Raw genomic sequence first — 16,829 nt, 5'->3', positions numbered from 1 at the left:
TTAGATTGGTGGTGGTATGTTACTTGGCACGTGAAAATTTATGGCTATTAAATCTTAATAACTGAGTATTGGGAATGCTTTTTTCTTATACTTTGGTCTCAATACTGTGATTCCTGTTCCTTTTTAGTTTACATTTGTGGTGACCTTGTTTATCCCTGTAGACTTAAAACAGTTTATTGTCTTATAGAAAGATACCTCAGCTTGGTTTATGCTTTCCTATCCCTTTGTTTCCTTGATGTTCCCTTTGTGTTTAGGATTTTGCTGAATGGGCCATTATCCTTCCCCCTTGCTCCCAGTGTTCCCCTTGTGTTGTTTTCCCTTAATGAACTGGGAGACACAGGGCAGGCGTTGCAAACAGATACATGCCTCACTTTTGTAAGCAATGTGTATTTGTCAGGGAAATGTTTTTCTAATTTTTTTTTCCTCCATTAGGTAGTGGTTTTGAGACCACATCTTTAGTGACCTGGTCATGCTTCGTGAATGTCAGGCTGGGCCTTTTATCAGTTACTACATAAACCCACCTGTTAGCACCCAGGGCCAATGCCAAGGATTAGTTTCTGTTGTGTGAAGAATAGTTTGAACTGTTCTCAGTCCTTTAAAATTCTGAGGAAGCTTTCACCCTGTTCTGTACCTACCGAAGTTAATCCTGGTAGTCTAGGTACTTGCTCCTTATAGAGGGTCTTTTTTTAAAGTGAGATGAGACCAAGTTGTTCTGGCTTGTTATCATCTACATTGTTAGTTGATAGGTTTGGGAAGGCTTCTGAGCTCCTCCCCCACCAAGAATACACAGTACGTCCTTTGAATACTTAATGTTCAAAAAGTGGTATTGTCACATGCAATCAGGGAGCCTTGGAACTTTTGCAGGTTTCTTGTTTCTCTGAAGCAATATTGTTTTCAGATAATCTCAGTTGTGGTGTTGCTTTTTATTTATTTTTGCTGTTTTCTTCTGCAACTGATTTAGAAGTGGAATAAAATCCCCTTATTTTTAACCTGTGAGCCACCTAAAATGATATTTATCACTGTGAAGTTCTTTCAATTAGGTCCTAGAGATCTTTGAATAATCTGGTATAACCACGTCTGTATTTCTTTTTTGGGTTGTAGATTGAGAGTGGTCCTGGTGTTATTTTAGTGTATGTAATATGTGTCTGTTTTATACAAATAATTAACTCTGAAGTGAAAAATTGATGTCAGAGCAAAGGTTTTTTCGTTCCCATAACTGTCTTCTAATTTTATGCTTGCCAAATTTTAAGATATAAAAGCTTGCCATCTCTTTTTCTATAGCCCTGTCAAATTTTGGCCATCTTAAACCTTTTTTTTTCCCCCCAAGTTTTATGCTGTAACTCGAATTATGTATTCTTTCTGTTACTTGCTCCTGTACCTCTTCTGCTTCCAGTGTTGTTTGGTGAGAGTGTCCACACAGTGGGAAGAAAACCTGAACTTGACTCGTAAAGTACTGGGCATTCAGAGCAGTGAATCCTTGCAAAGCATCTTGGGACTAGGCCTCTGTGAATTGGCTCTTTCAGTTTGTCCACTTAAAAGGCATAATAGATGATGCAGCTGTTTGGGCTTCTGCAGGGCATTACTCCATATTCATGTCTAGTTGCAATTATGTGAATTTTCAGTTTCCTACAGATTTCTCTTTGTATTCAAAACAAGTTTGTTGGCTTTGTGTTGTTCTAATATATGGATTTTCTTTCAGGAAAAATGCTTGCAAGATTTTGAACTTTGAAAACTGTACATTTAATTTTAAAAATTTTTATATAAACTTATTGAAAGTATTTTTGAGAAGAAACCACCTTAATTTGCATTACTTTTTTGGATTTATTTTTATAAATCAGTTAAAATTTTGGTAGGGGTGAAAATTAGACTTTACTGAACAAGTTAAAATGCCATTCAGTCAGGTAGTGATTAATGTCAGTAATATTTGATTGGCCAAGCTATTAAAACATAAGCAGTTCTAATTAAAATAAACATAATAAAATACAGCAAACTTAGTAATGTATAAAGGCACGTGTTTGCGTGTGATGTCTTTAGAATCTCCACAGGTGACATTTACTGTCACTCAGTATTCTCAGAGGAGTCTCCCTGCCTTTGGCTGCACTCCGGGCTGCTCACGGCCCCTTAAATTAATGAATGCTCAAGGAGGCTGCAAAATTGTGCCTACCCTTGATTAAAAAGCAATGGTAATTTAAAAATAAAACAACTAAAATCATCCTGGACTTCACTCAGAACTTGCGCTCAGGGCAGGTTGCCTTTCCCTTTTGTAGATGTCCATTTGCCTTGGCTGCGCACTCACCGAGGCAGACACGTCAGACCTGTAGATGTGTGTGCACTTTTAAGTAGAAATACTAGAGTTTGAGGGCCCCCCAATTTTTACCCTGCGGTGATGCTGAGGACAGAGTAGCAGTAACTTTGGTGGTGCAAAAATGAGTATTTTGCATTTAGTGTTTCAGGGTTATCTATTTTCCATGACTTAAATGATCCTATTTTTAAGTCTTAGATAAAATACCGTTCTTGTTCAGTTTGGCAGAATTTTGTAGTGGATTTTCTGTTGCCACTTTAAAAAATTCCAGACAACCTGTGAACTCTGTTGTAAAGGGAGTGTGTCCTATACCGAGCTTCACTTTACCTTCATGGCTGTGTAGAACCTAAAATGACGTAGGCTAAGAGCATCGTGTTTTGAAGAGTTGGTCCCAGAACTGCAGGTGGGCGCTGCGGCTGTCAGACTTTGGTCGCGGCGCCTTGGTGTGTGCGTTTTTTCCCAGACAAAAGAGTGAGCAAACACTTTGCCCTGGGAAACCGAAACACTGCCTGCTGTCCCTTTAAGAAACCAGCTTATCAGCGGGTTTCGGCGGGTGCGACCGAACCTGCTAGCAAGGAAAAGTTCTTTAAAATAATGGATGTCAGCCGCGTCCAATCGCAGCGACGAGCCTCCTGCTCGGGGCGGGGCATATCCTCGTCGGCCAGTAGACTGCAGGGGGCGGGGCCTGCCGTTCATGCTTGGTTGCCGTGGAGCACAGCTTCAAGTGAAGTTAATCTGAGGGGAAGCAAACAGAAAATTGTGGAGGTTTTGGTGGTAGGATTTTTGTTCCGATCTTCTAATAATCCTTTATTTTACACTTTTGCTCCTTTATGCTTCTGTGTGTGCTCGGTTCTGTCATTGTGCTATTTTCTGATGCAAACCGAACATTAACATTAAGCAGGGAAGCAGAACAAAAGGGCTGTTTGGACAGGAAATAGGTGTTGAGAGGATCAAACTTGACTTTGTTCGTCAGGATCTCTAGTTGAGAGCTTGAGTGTGGTTAGAGGTCGTGGGGGCCGGGGTCCTCTCCAGCAACGGGCTTCCTCGCCCTCACACCTGGAGGGGGTCGTGCCCCTGAACTCAGGGGGTCGTTGAATCCACGGGAGGGCGGGCGGCGGGGGCTCGGGCGCGAGTGCGGTCACTGGTCGGCGTCGCCGGGGCTATCCCTCCCACCCCCAGGACCCCCCCCAACTACTGTGTGCTCTGGGCTTACCCCCAGCACCTCCTCCTACAGTGTCCCCGGACTCACCCCCAGGAACCCCCCCAACAGTGTCCCCCGGACTCACCCCCACCACCTCCGCCTACAGTGTGCCCCGGACTTGCCCCAGCCCCTCCCCCATTACAGTATCCCCCGGACTCACCCCCAACACCTCCCCCTACAGTGTGCCCCGGACTCACCCCCAGCCCCTCCCCCTGCAGTGTGCCCCGGACTCACCCCAGCACCCCCATCAACTACAGCGTGCTGCGGACGGGGCAGCGGGCTGGCATCCTTAGTGTGCCCCGGATTTGTTGTTGAGGAGCTCATTGACTTCATTCTGTGTAGCACAAGGTAAAAGTACTCGCTTTTTCATTCAAACTCCCATCTGTTTCAGACGTGGACCTAAGAAACACCCTCAACAGGAGCGGGGAATGGGTGCAGAGCTGTAGGTGGGCTCTCACAACTTTTTGGAAACTATCTCTGAATCTACTGACATTTCTTAACTTATGAAATAATTATAGTATGTTTCACTACCAGGGTGTTCTTTAGAGACTGTTTTCTTCATATTGTTGCCCTTTGATCTCCTAGAAATAAAGGTGTAAGAGTTCATCTGAATAATCGGCGCAAGTGCCTGCTAAGCATTTCAGCCGGTGTAGCTGTATTTGCTGTGCTACCCCTTATAGTTCATGCAGAGGTTTTTAAATGTATGCTTTCTGTTCTGTTGCTTAAACAATATCATAGTAATAATAGTAATGATAAAATCAGGAAAAGTCACTATATACCCATAAGAACATCACTGTGTGGTGCTCTTATTTTTTCTTTTTCCTCTTCTGTACCTTACCAAATTCCTGTATTTTTCCCATAATTGTAAATAATTGTAGTTTTATATTTCACTAAACTGTGTCATCTGTTAAAATTGTTTTAATTTTAGTTGTATAATTCTTTTAAGTTAGGACCTTAATTGACCTAGTCTTTTGCCTGTATTACATTTAGATTGTTCCTAATTTTTCACCATTTTAAATAGCGTTGTGTTAAACAGACTTCTTTGTGTACATTTAAAAATATTTCCTCATCTTTCCCAAGATTTTTCTTCTGGAAAAATCCCCTGAGTGGGCTTACCTAGATCAAAGGATATGAACACTTCAGTGGCCAAATTGCTTTTTAGAAAGGTTATAGCAGTTTATATTGCCACCAGCAGGATGTGCTTCAAAATTTCTCTAATGGGTAGCCCCTTAAATGTTGTATTAAAGTGTGCCTCTGAAGCTCTCCGATTGGGTGATTAGTTTTTGCCTAAACTAATAACCTATTTTAAATCCCATTTTCCAAGATGTAGATGAATATAAAGTCATTTTCTGGATATTAAAACAAGCTGAAAGAAATTGGAAAAATTTTTACCTGCTTAAGTGAGCGATTATATCTTCATTGGGTAATTTACTTATTACATGTATTGCTGTCAGTAAGTACTGGGCTTAACGTTTTACATTGGCCTGGCTGTTCAGACAAGGTCTTACGTGCTTCTTCTAGTAAGCACTTATTGGAAGAAATAATTTCTTACAAGAAGATCTATCAGAAACATTTGTAGAGAAGGGCTACAGTAGTGCCACTTAACATTACTCGACTCTGAACAGGTGTGGACAGCCTACTGTGCATGCCTGGGTTTTTATATGGTAGAGAAACAGAATTAGTATGTGTAGATCTACATTTTAAAATGGTATTATATCAGCACCTTTCCAGTATTTCATACGTTTTCAATTAAATGTGAGAAGACGACTGTGCACTCACACAGCAGTACTAGACCCATGTTTTTTGTCTGTCTTTAAGAACACTCTTTGTTTGGCAATGACTGCTGATCATGTGCTTTCAACAGCTAGTGTGTTCAGTGGGCTAGGCCGTAACTGCTCAGGTTATGAACTTGTTAACTAATGTTGTAGAATAAACTTAAAAAGTTGTTTTAAAGCAAAATTCAAGACAATTAAAAATACTAATTTAATTGATGAATGGGAGGCTGTGATAAATGGTGGGTGAAGCTCTGACTCGCTGACACAAAGTAGTTGAACACAGCTGCAGTTTAACTTATTTTCTGTGAATTTTTTCAATTACTGATAACATCGTGTCTCCAACTTCCAGAGCTTAATGTTTTGTTGGTCATTGTGTTTGTTTCAGGGGAAAGCTTTTTTAAATGTGTTTTGTTTGCCTACAGGTGAAGAGTTTGAGTTTTCTAGACACTTGGGTTTTTCTTAACTTTTGAAGTGGAGAAGGACCTAAAACTCATCAGTTGTAATTAGTGAAGTAGTTACCATGAAACACATTTTCCATGCATTTAAATTTGTGGCTGTATCAGAACTTAACACAGATAAATTCTTCATTCATGAGTAGAACAGTTGTTTGGGTTTCACTTGAATGTTTACAATTTGTGTTGGTGCTTAAATATTTATATCACAAATCTTTCCTTTGTTCTGATTTTGAGAAAATGTATTTCATTTTTTTTCAGTCTTAACATTCTGATCTTGTTGCTACAATAGAGATGAAGATAATTGTAAACATAACGATTTTAACTAAAGTCTTTGCAGGTTGAGCTGTGGACACATTTGCTCCTCCAGGGCTCTGGGAATGCCAGCACTGAGAGAAGTGAGCATCTGTAGTTGGGCGCGCACCTCCGCCGTGTCTACTGCACTGCCCTCTGGATGACGGCACTAGGGCTAGCAGCCTTGGAGTGTATGGGTTTTTCTCAGAGTAGAAGCCAGTTTCCTAGAGGGAGAAGAAAATTCTGTAAATGAGCTAATATTGAGGCAGGATAAGAATAGTGATAGCTCTATTTTATTCGTTAAGGATTAGGAAAAAAGTGATCTAAGAGAGAATATTAAATGCATTCAGAGCTTCTATTGTTAGTCTCCATTCAAGGGGAATACAGTGATTTTTTTTTCCTCTAATGACAAGGTAAAATTTTAATGGACAATAAGTTGGTAAAACTGGAGAGAACCTAGAAACAGTGGCTTAGTATTTACAAGGTCTCTCTGTTCTGTGTAATAGAGGGACTTTTACAGCTTTGCAGTGTTTTTCCTGTGTGGCTTCTTTATAAAAAGTAGGTAAATGTTTTAGGAAGTAAATTTTCTTGAAAACTTGTAGGAAGTGCTTGTTTATTAATTGATGTCTGGGAACTTGTTTGACTTAAATCTGATTTTTCGTGTTTGGATGTCATTAGAAAAAATGAACTTGAAACATTTTTGGGGGGTAAAAGGGAGCAGATCCATCTATCTCTCTTTATACCTTTTACATTTTCTCCCCAGTATAAGCACCTTCCTCCCCGACCAGCGGATTTTTGTTGAGTATGCACTTGATTTCTCAGTAAAATTTAGCACTATTAACTACTTTTTCCTTCTTGAAAGTCTTCCCTTGGGTTTAATGATATTGCTTGGGCTTCTTTTTGTGATTTCTGTCCTTTGCAAGTGTTTCCTCCCTAACATTTTTCTCAGGCTATCCTTCTTGGGTGATCTCCAGGACCACATCTTCAGGTAACTGCCTATACACAGTAATGATTCTAAGATCTATATCTTAAATCCAGATTTTTTGAAATCTTGAAACCCATGTTCATCCAGCTAACAAAGGTCTCTCTTCCAAAACTATGTGAAACTCAGCAAGGCTAAATTTTAACTGCCTTTTGTCGCCCTCCCAGCAGTATCCTGCAATCCTTTCTTCCCTCCTGTCACAGAAAATGGGTGGTAGGCAAAACCTGGGTTTTGTTCTGGCTCTTCCTTCTTCTTCCGCACCCAGTGAGCCTCAGCCTCCTAACAATTTTATTTATTTACTTAATTTAAAAGATTTTATTTTTAAGTAGTCGCTACACCCAACGCAGGGCTCAAACTCACAGCCCCGAGATCAAGAGTCACACACCCCATGGACTGAGCCAGCCATCTATCCCTCCTATCAGTTTTAAATCCATAGTATCTAGAGTCCATGGCTTCTTATTTCGATTAGTAAAACAGTCTCTTAACTCATCTTCACTTCCAGTTTTGGCTTTCTACAATACATTCTTCGCTGTGAGATTGTGTCTGTTTTTCTCTGCTTAAAATTCTTTAGTGTTCTTTGTTGTTGTCCTTTGAACTTTCTTAGCTACCTAGGACGAGTAATAATACCAGCTAATTCTGTGCTAAGCATTCTCTGAGGTAGTCCCCAAACAACTTGGACAGGTAAGTACTATTACATGCGTTTAACAAGTAAGATAACTTGGAAAGCTTAACTAATTTGTCCAGGATTGACTTAGCTGGTGAGCGGCTAGCACACTTTGAACTCAGGTGTGCTGGACCAAAGTCCTTCCTCCTAACTGCTGAGCCATGTGCCCTCCTAAGCTGGCCCCTGCTTCTCTACCCTTTCCCCCCCACACACACACCACATCATTTCATCTTCTCACCAACTATTTGCAGTTCCTTCTTCTAGGGAATACTTAAAACCTGTTGCCAGAGTCTAAAAGTGCTTGAAGGGTTTTCAAAAAAACATGTTTGACAATTTTTTGGAACACTCCAAAAAAGAGACATTTTAGCATATCCAGAATATAAGAAGATCAAAGAATGAAATGTAGGAAAGATAAGGTAGTTTTCCATACCTAGTTAGTTTTGAATTTCAAAGCTGTTGAATTCTTCACGTTTAATAAAAGCTCGAAACCTACCTGTGTAAAAGGAAGATTAGGCGTAGTGCAGAAGCACTTTATCAGAGCTGTTTGAAATGGTAATGGGCTCTTTACACGGCTGTTCATGGAGACCCGGTGTGCATTTCTCGTGTTCTCTTGCACCCAACGTTGTATCATCACAACAGGTTAAATACTGCAGCTGATTTTTTGTAGAAAGCAAATTGAGGTAAACGGAGACATAATTGATTTGGAATCACTTTTATTTCAAATATGTCACTTCATTTCCCTTCATCTCTCTCCACCACCCCCTCCAACATATTTTAGGCAAAATGACCTTTATTCAGTCAAGAAAATAAAGCCTTTCATCTATAGCTTAGAAAGGACGTGGTGTTAAAAGAAAAAGATCAAATGGATAGAACTTTTAAAAATATAGGTAAATATTTGGTTTTGAAAGGGATTGAATCTATAACTGGACTTGGAAGTTAATGTAATTATAAACTTTTAATTAAAATTCATAGTTGTCTATCATAAAAGCAGGAGTTTTTGTGGGTTGTTTTGTATTGTATTCATGTATTTTAGAGGCAGGAAATTCCATACTACTCTCAAAAGTTTTAATTTGCCATATTTTATTATCCAAATAATCTTTTGCTAGTTTCTTAAATAATAAAAGTGCAAATTAATTGTTCATTGAATAAATTTTATGTGCTCTATATTATGATAATAAAATAATAATTTCAAAAGAATGTAAAACTTAGTATTGATGAATAGAATACACAATAGTTTTCCTTAATTTTTTTAGATAATTGCTTAAAAGCATATAGTGTATCTCTTTTCAAATCTCAGTAGCTATAGAACTTTATAAAATAGAATCTGTTTTAGTGGGAAAAATTATTCTTGACAGATTATTTAAAATGAAAACCTACACTGAAAAGGTCTCATTAATTGCCTAAAATAATAGTTTCAATAAGTAAATTCTTGTTGAGCTGTGTGCACAGAGGCTACTCAGGTAGTCTGACCCAGTCACCTAGTCAGGTGAGTTTGCCAAAGTGCTGAAAGACCCATCCTTTTCTTAAATTCACTTACTATTGGAAGAAATTGGGGGATATGAATATTCTCTGTCCTATAAGTCCATATTATAGATTACTGAGTGCCAGATTGTGGTTTGTTATAAATGATTGCGGTAGAGGCTCAGCAGGGAGAAAGATGACTATGAGCTAGGATAGTCCGGAAATTCTAAAAAAGTAAAATCTGAAGCATGCCTTGAAAGTTAGGTATGTTTTAGACTACAGCAGTGACAGAGACCCTTCTTGTCTTTTTTCTTCTCTTTTTCTCTTTTTTCTTTTCTTTTCTTTCTTTCATTTTGGATAAAGAGCAAAAGCTTTATTCTTTTCACCTGAAAAGGGACAACTCTGAAATCGTGAAGTAATAAAAAGAGACTTGTAGCTGGCTTCCACCAAAGTTTTCCTGGTTTGTTGGGTGCCATATAATTTTCCGCTTAACTAGTAAGCTCTAGCTTCTGGGATTCTTGAGGTGGTGAACTCTGGTTGTGGGAGTGGTGTGATTATGAGCTGTGGTGAGGTGTGGGAGGCTTCTATGCAGAGAAGTGGTGACAGCAGTATTGGGAGGAATAATTCAGTAATCACAACTCATATTGAACACTATCAGACACGTTAACTTTTTTAAAAAGATTTAATATTTTTAGAGGAGTTTTCAGTTCACAGCAAAATTAAGAGGAAGTTACAGAAATTTCTTATGTACCCCCTCTGTCTCCACACATGCATATCCTCCCCCATTACCAACATCCCCCACCAGAGTGGTACATTTGTTACAATGATGAACCTACATTGACATATCATGATCACTCAAAGTCCATTAGGGTTCACTCTTGGTAGTGTATATTCTATAGGTTTGGGCAAACATATGATGAGATGTATCCATCATTATAGTAGTATACAGAGTATTTCACTGCCTTAAAAATCCTCTATAGTCCTTCTGTTCATCCATACCCTCTCATCCTCAGGCCCTGACAACCACTGATCTTTTTATGGTCTCCACAGTTTTGCCTTTTTTAAGATGTCATATAGTTGGAATCACACAGTATGGAGTGTTCTCAGATTGTCTTTTTTCACTCAGTAATAAGCATTTAAGTTTCCTCCATGTCCTTTCATGGCTTGATAGCTCATTTCTTTTTAGCACTGAATAATATTCCATCATGTGGATGGATCACAGTTTATTAATCCATTTACCCTGAGAGACATCTTAGTTGCTTCAGAGTTTTTATCAATTGGAATAAAGTTGCTATAAACCTCTAGGTTTACCTTTGCCTACATACAAAGACTATTATTGCTGGATTGTAAAGTATTTAGTATTGTAAGAATCCACCATTCAGTCTTCCAAAGTGGGTGTATCATTTTGCATTCCCATAAGTAAGGCTTGAGAGTTCCTGTTGCTCCACATCCTTGCCAGCATTCCATGCTGTCAGTGTTCCAGATTTGCCATTCTCATAGGTGTTTAGTACTGTCTCATTGTTTTAATTTGTATTTTCCTGATGATGTATGATGTGGAACATCTTTTTATATGCTTATTTGCTATCTCTGTATCTTTGGTGAGGTATCTGTAAGGTCTTTGGCCCACTTTTTTAGAGTTCTTTGTATATTTGGATCAGTCCTTTTTATCAGATGTGTCTTTTGTAAATATTTTCTTACACTCTATGGCTTGTCTACTCGTTCTCCTGACATTGCCTTTCACAGAGTAGAAGCTCAGCTTATCAGTTATTTCTTTCATGGATCATGCCCTTGGTGTTGCATCTAAAAAGTAATTGCCATTACCAAAGTGATTTTCTCCTTTGTTATCCTCTAGGAGGTTTATAATTTTGTGTTTTACATTTAGGTCCATGATACATTTTGTGTTAATTTTTGTGAAGGGTGTAAGGTTTGTGTCTAGATTCATTTTTTTAGCATATTGATGTCTAATTGTTCCAGCACCATTTATCGAAAAGACTGTCTTTGTTTTATTGTATTGCCTTTGCTCCTTTGTTAAAGATCAGTTGGCTGTGTTGGCTGTATTTATATGGGTCTGTTGCTGGGTTCTCTATTTTATTCTAGTGATCTGTTTGTCTTTCATCAGTACAGTATGGCTTGATTACTGTAACTTCATACTAAATCGAAGTTGGGCAGCGTCAGCCCTCCAGCTCTGTTCTCCTTCAACATTGAATTGGCAACTCTTGAGTCTTTTGCCTCTCCATGTAAACTTGAGAATCAGTTTGTTGATATCCACAAAATAACTTCCTGGAATTTTGATTGGAATTTCATTGAATCTGTAGATTAATTTTGGAAGAACTGACATCTGGACAATATTGAGTCTTCCTACCCGTAAACATGGAATATCTTCATTTATTTAGTTCTTTGATTTTGTTCATCAGAGTTTCATAGTTTTCTTCATATGGATTGTATGCATATTTTGTTAGATTTATACTACCTAGGTATTTCATTTTTGGATGCTAATGTAAATGCTATTATGTTTTTAATTTCAGATTCATGGCTGATGTATAAGATAGCAATTGACTTTTATATATTAACCTTATATCCTTCAACTTTGCTATAACCACTTATTAGTTTCATGAGGGTTTTTTGTTGTTGATTCAAGTTTTCTGCATAGGTGATCATGTGATCTGTGAACAAAGACAATTTAATTTCCTCCTTTGTAATCTGTATACTTTTTATTTCCTTTTCTTGTCTTACTGCATTAGCTAGTACTTTCAGTACCATGTTGAAAAGAGGGTACATATTTGCCTTGTTCCTGATCTTTGTGGGGAAGCCCCAAGTTTCTCACCATCAAGTATGATGCCACCCGCAGGAATTTTGTAGGTATTCTTTATCAACTTGAGGAAGTTTCCCTCTGTTCCCGGACTAACCTTTCAAGTCCTCCACAACGGTTATTATGAGCTGAGTGTTATTGTCTGTGTTTCACAGATGATGATACTGAGGCACAGAGAGTTTAGGCCCTTAAAAAAGTCAAACAGCTGGTTAACAGAAGAGGCCTCTGTTCAGTTTGTCAGGTGTGCATGATCTTGCCATTCAGATTTGCTTGGAGAAGAAAAGATATTCAAGATGGGGAGACTGCCGGGGTTGTTTGGGAAGCTCCATGGTAATCTTAATTTTACTAATCTTCCTGAACTTTGGGATTGTGATCTCAAGGCCACTTTCAGATGACTTCCTGGGAGAGGTAAGAAGGAGTACTCCTTATCCCAGTGAGTTTCAGGTGATGTTTCAGTGAGTTCCAGCTCTCTAGGGTCTTTGTGAGGATGGGACCGTGCCTTCTCCCCACCTTCTGCTGAGTTCACATCCTCTGGCTCTTTCCTATGAGCTCAAAATCAGATTTTTTTTTTTGTAGAGATTTATTAATCAGTCACTCTGTCTTTACCTTCCTTAATTTTCTTTTACAAAAATTTCTGAAGTGGATATGGTACAGATAAAAATGGTGGTGTACTTAGCACCGTGCTTTCTTCGTGTTTGTTATTTTTAACCTTCTAGCCCTGTGAGCTGTCGGTGGTGGTACCTACATTGACAAATATTCCACAGATTCTTTAGCACCTACTAGGTGCTATGCCAGGAACTTATATCTTGGGGAAACATAGAGGATTAAAATGTTTAGTGACATAAGGGAAAAAGACATCAGGTTTTAACAGGAGCAAAGAATGAGAGAAGACTTTATGGAGGAAGAAGGCCTTGTACTAAGATTAAGAAGATACTAAAAGCTAACCAGAGTGAATAAAAGGGATGGATAGGTAGGCCTTGTAGCCGGAGAACAAAGCACGTGCAAGGAATGATTGACAGCACAGAGGCTGAGAGCTTCAAGACCCCCATGAGGCCGAATGGCAGGAGAATGAGGCTGGATAGGCAGGCCCCAGAGCCTGTTCTCTTAGTGATGGAGAGCCATTGGATTATTGATCTGGGGAGTGGTCTGATCATGTATAGTTGCTTGGTGATAAAATGGTAGCAGTAGGGGTTCAAGATTACACAGCTTAGTAAGAATCAGCTGCAATTTGAATTGAGGTCACTCTGCCTCTCCAAATCTGTTTAAGCCTAGACCATTTAAGATACCTAGTGTTCAGGTTCATTGGTTAGTAACGTTAGGCAGGGGAGGTGAGTACAGTACACAGGTAGTTCCTGGAAATCAGTTCAGAATTCAAGAGATTAGTTGAGACTTATCATGAAATCTATCTAATGATTGAGACATGACTGGCCAAGAAGTGGGAAGAGGTGGGCTTAAACCAGGTATAATTGCATAAAAGGGTGGGATGTGAAATATCTAAGACCTAACTACTAATTTGCATTTGAAAGAGAGGTCAGAATTGACTAGAGTTAGTAAGCCAAGTTGGCAAAGCAGATGATAGTTCCCTTGGAAGAAATTAAGTTAGGCAAAGGTATTTTTTGGAACAAGTTACTGAGCTGTGTTGAATTTGAAGTAAATCATTGAGGGTTTTTGACACCATGAGCCTGCAGACATGGCTCTCTGTTAGACTCTGGAAACATAGAGGTAAATGACACATGTTGGCCCAGCACCTGAGGACCATACCACAATCCTCTTACATCCTTGAGCCTCCAGATACCTCCTAAGCTACAGCCTAAACTTGGTGAAGAATTTTGAGGACCGTTCATTCCTACCATGCCTGTTTTATTCCCATGCTAAGTGCAGTGTGCTCTCCTTTGTGCTCTACAGCTCTTTTCTAGAGGCAACAAGGTCTTTAACTCTTCACAGAATATTTCTTTGTCGCCTGCCCCAACTGCAGCTTTGCTCTTCCCAGAGGCCACCACTCTCCTGTGGTTCTTGCAGGTGGTGGCTGCTGATGTCATACTCCACACCAAGAGGTTAAAAGGGACGTGAGGTCTGTGTTTTCTAGCTCCCCTTTGTTGTTTGCAGACCATTACTCTTCCCAGCAAAAACCCCGTGATCTTTCTAGCCTAGCTCCTTTCCTGTTCCTTATCTTCTCTACATCATTCTCATGCTTATTGAGGATTTGGCACCTGGTTTAAGCTCTGCTTTATCCCATTCAGCCATCCAAGTGACTTTCCACTTCTGTGAATGCGGGGATTTTGGTTTATCTATTCCTCCCAGCCTAGAACAGTGGCTGACACATAGGAAGTGCTTAATTCTTATTGAATAAATAAACTAATTTTTAAAAGTCCCTTGACTTGCGTATCCACAGAGCTTTAGCAACCCGTTCTGAAGACCAAGGCTTACACCTTATTGCTTGAGGTAACTCCACCTGAAATTGTTTCCAATACATGTTAATTATTAAAAATTTAGAAAATGGATAGACCAAAAAAAAAAAAAAATTCACTCAGAATCTAGCTACCTAGACATGAAAGTGAATATTTTGCTTTTACATCTTTCTAGGCTTTTTTTCCAATGCACGTGCAAATGTATTTTAATTTTTTGAGGGATCATGGTTTCGTCTTGTGACATCTTTTCATGTCATTATTCTTTATTCACTTAAAACATGAATGCCTGCTGCGTGTCAGTTGCTGACGGGATGACATTAAAGGAAACAGGCCCTGCTGCAGCAGAGCTGCTGGCGAGAGGCAGCTGGGCCACGGCGCACGTCCTGGCTGATGGCCGCGAAGTGCTCTGTCACAGGAAGCCAGGAAGCGCCCGAGTTTGTTGAACCACCCTGTATTCTTTTTACTTTGGGACTGATTTTTTTATTGTCAGAAACAGTGCTGCCATGATGATGTTCTTAGGGTAAATTCAAAGAAGAGGAATTCTGGGTCGAAGACTATATTTTAGTCTTTTAAACTTGCTCTAGAGAACAGTTGTACTACTTTATATTCTCACCAAAAAGGTGAGCTAGTTTGTATAAAAGCTAGTTTTTCTGTACCCACACAAGAAAGTATATTAGTTTTTTTAATGATTCTAATTTACATACCATAAAATTCACCCATTTAGTAAGTGTTCAATTCAGTAATTTTAAATAAATTCACAAAGTCGTGTAATTACTGCCACACTCCACTTAGAACATTTCCTTCACCCCGGAAAGATCCCTCAAGCCTGTTTGTGAACAAGTCCCCTTCCCAGCCCCAGTCTTGGGCAACCAATAGATCTGCTCTCTGTCCCTCTAGATGTGTTCTTTCTCAACATGTAAATGAATCACATATTTTAATGTGGTCTTTCCAGTTTGACTACTGTCACCAGCATCCATGTTGCAACATCTGTCATTAGCTTGGTCCTTTTTTCTTTTTTCTTTATTTTTTATTGTGGTAAAAGACACATAAAAATATACCATTTAAATCATTTTTAAGTGTATAGTTGATTGGTATTAAATGCATATACACTGAAGTGCCGTCATCACTGCTGTCCATCTCCAGAACTTTTCTTACCATCTTGAAACTGTGCCCATCAAACAATAACTCCCCATCCCTGCTGCCCAGTAATTACTATTCTACTTTGTGTCTCTGTGAATTTGACTATTTGAAGTTCTCTCTTTTTTTGTTTTTTGTTTTCTTTTTAAAGTAAGCTCTACGTCCAGTGTGGGGCTTGAACACACAACCCCAAGATTAAGAGTCACATGCTCTACTGACTGAGCCAGTCACGGTGCTCCTGAAGTTCTTCGTATGAGTGGAATCATACAGAATTTGTCCTTTTCTGTCTGGCTTATTTCACTTAGCATGAGATTTTCAAGGTTCATTCATCATGTAGCACATATGAGAATTTCACTCCTACTGAAGACTGAATAATATTCCATTGTGAGCATATATATCCCCTTCTGTTGAACCATTCATCTGCCTGCAGACATTTGGGGTGTTTCTACCTTTTGGCTGTTGTGAGTAATGCTGCTGTAAACTCTGGGGGACAAATAACTGTTCCAGTTCCTGCTTTCACATCTTTTGGTCATATACCCAGGAGTGGAGTTGCTGGATCATGTGGTAATTCTACATTTAACTTTCTGAGGAACTGCCAGACTTTTCCGTAGAGACTATACCATTTTACATTCCTACCACCAGCACTCCTCTGTCTTTTTGAAAATAGCTATCCAGATGGTATGAAGTGGTATCTCATTGTGGTTGTGATTTTCATTTTCTAATGATTGGTGATGTTGAGCATCTTTTCATGTGCTTATTGGTCATACATTGGGATGTCTTCTTTGGGGATATGTCTATCCAAGTTCTTTGCCCTTTTTTGGATTGGGTTGGATTTTTTGTTGTTGAGTTGTAGGAGTTAGTTTCTGCATATTAATTCCTTATCTGATAATAGCACTTGCACATATTTTCTCCCATTCTGTGGGTTGCCATTTTACTGTGTTGATTGTGTCCTTTGATGGACAAAATTTTTAATTTTGATAATGTCCAAATTATCCATTGTTGTTACCTGTGTTTTTGGTGTCATATCTAAGAAATCATTGCCAAATCCAATGTCCAGTCTTTAGCCCTGTGTTTTCTTATAGGAGTTTTATAGTTTATATGCTTAGGTCTTTGATCCACTTTCCGTTAATTTTTGTACATGGTATAAAGTAAGGGTCAAACTTCATTCCTTTACATGTGGAGATCCAGTTTTCCCACCACTGGTTCTTAAAAAGACTGCCCCTTCCCTTATTAAATGGTCTTGGCTTGTCCCTTTTTATTGCTGGTTAGTATTCATTGTGTAGGTGTATACCACATGTTATTGCTCCATTTACCAGTTGGTGGACACTGGGGTTTCCAGCTTTC

General features: G+C 39.1%; 1 protein-coding gene across 7 annotated transcripts in view; it reads left to right on the top strand.

Annotated features, from left to right (window-relative positions):
- The window catches only part of ZFAND6 (zinc finger AN1-type containing 6), a 67,725-nt gene that overhangs the window by 6,379 nt on the left and 44,517 nt on the right, over window positions 1-16,829 (top strand). The window contains exon 1 of one of the 7 annotated variants that reach the window (XM_027570749.2): window positions 2,987-3,076. The exons of 5 other annotated variants lie outside the window; for them this stretch is intronic. The gene's annotated coding sequence lies outside the window, so the exon portion shown is untranslated. Of the gene's footprint in view, window positions 1-2,986; window positions 3,077-16,829 lie in introns of those variants that run through there. One more of the 7 variants, XM_027570750.2, reaches the window with a different exon arrangement.

This window comes from Zalophus californianus, chromosome 6, assembly GCF_009762305.2.
Source record: "Zalophus californianus isolate mZalCal1 chromosome 6, mZalCal1.pri.v2, whole genome shotgun sequence".
Lineage (NCBI taxonomy): Eukaryota > Metazoa > Chordata > Mammalia > Carnivora > Otariidae > Zalophus > Zalophus californianus.
This window is presented reverse-complemented; position numbering and strand designations above follow the sequence as displayed.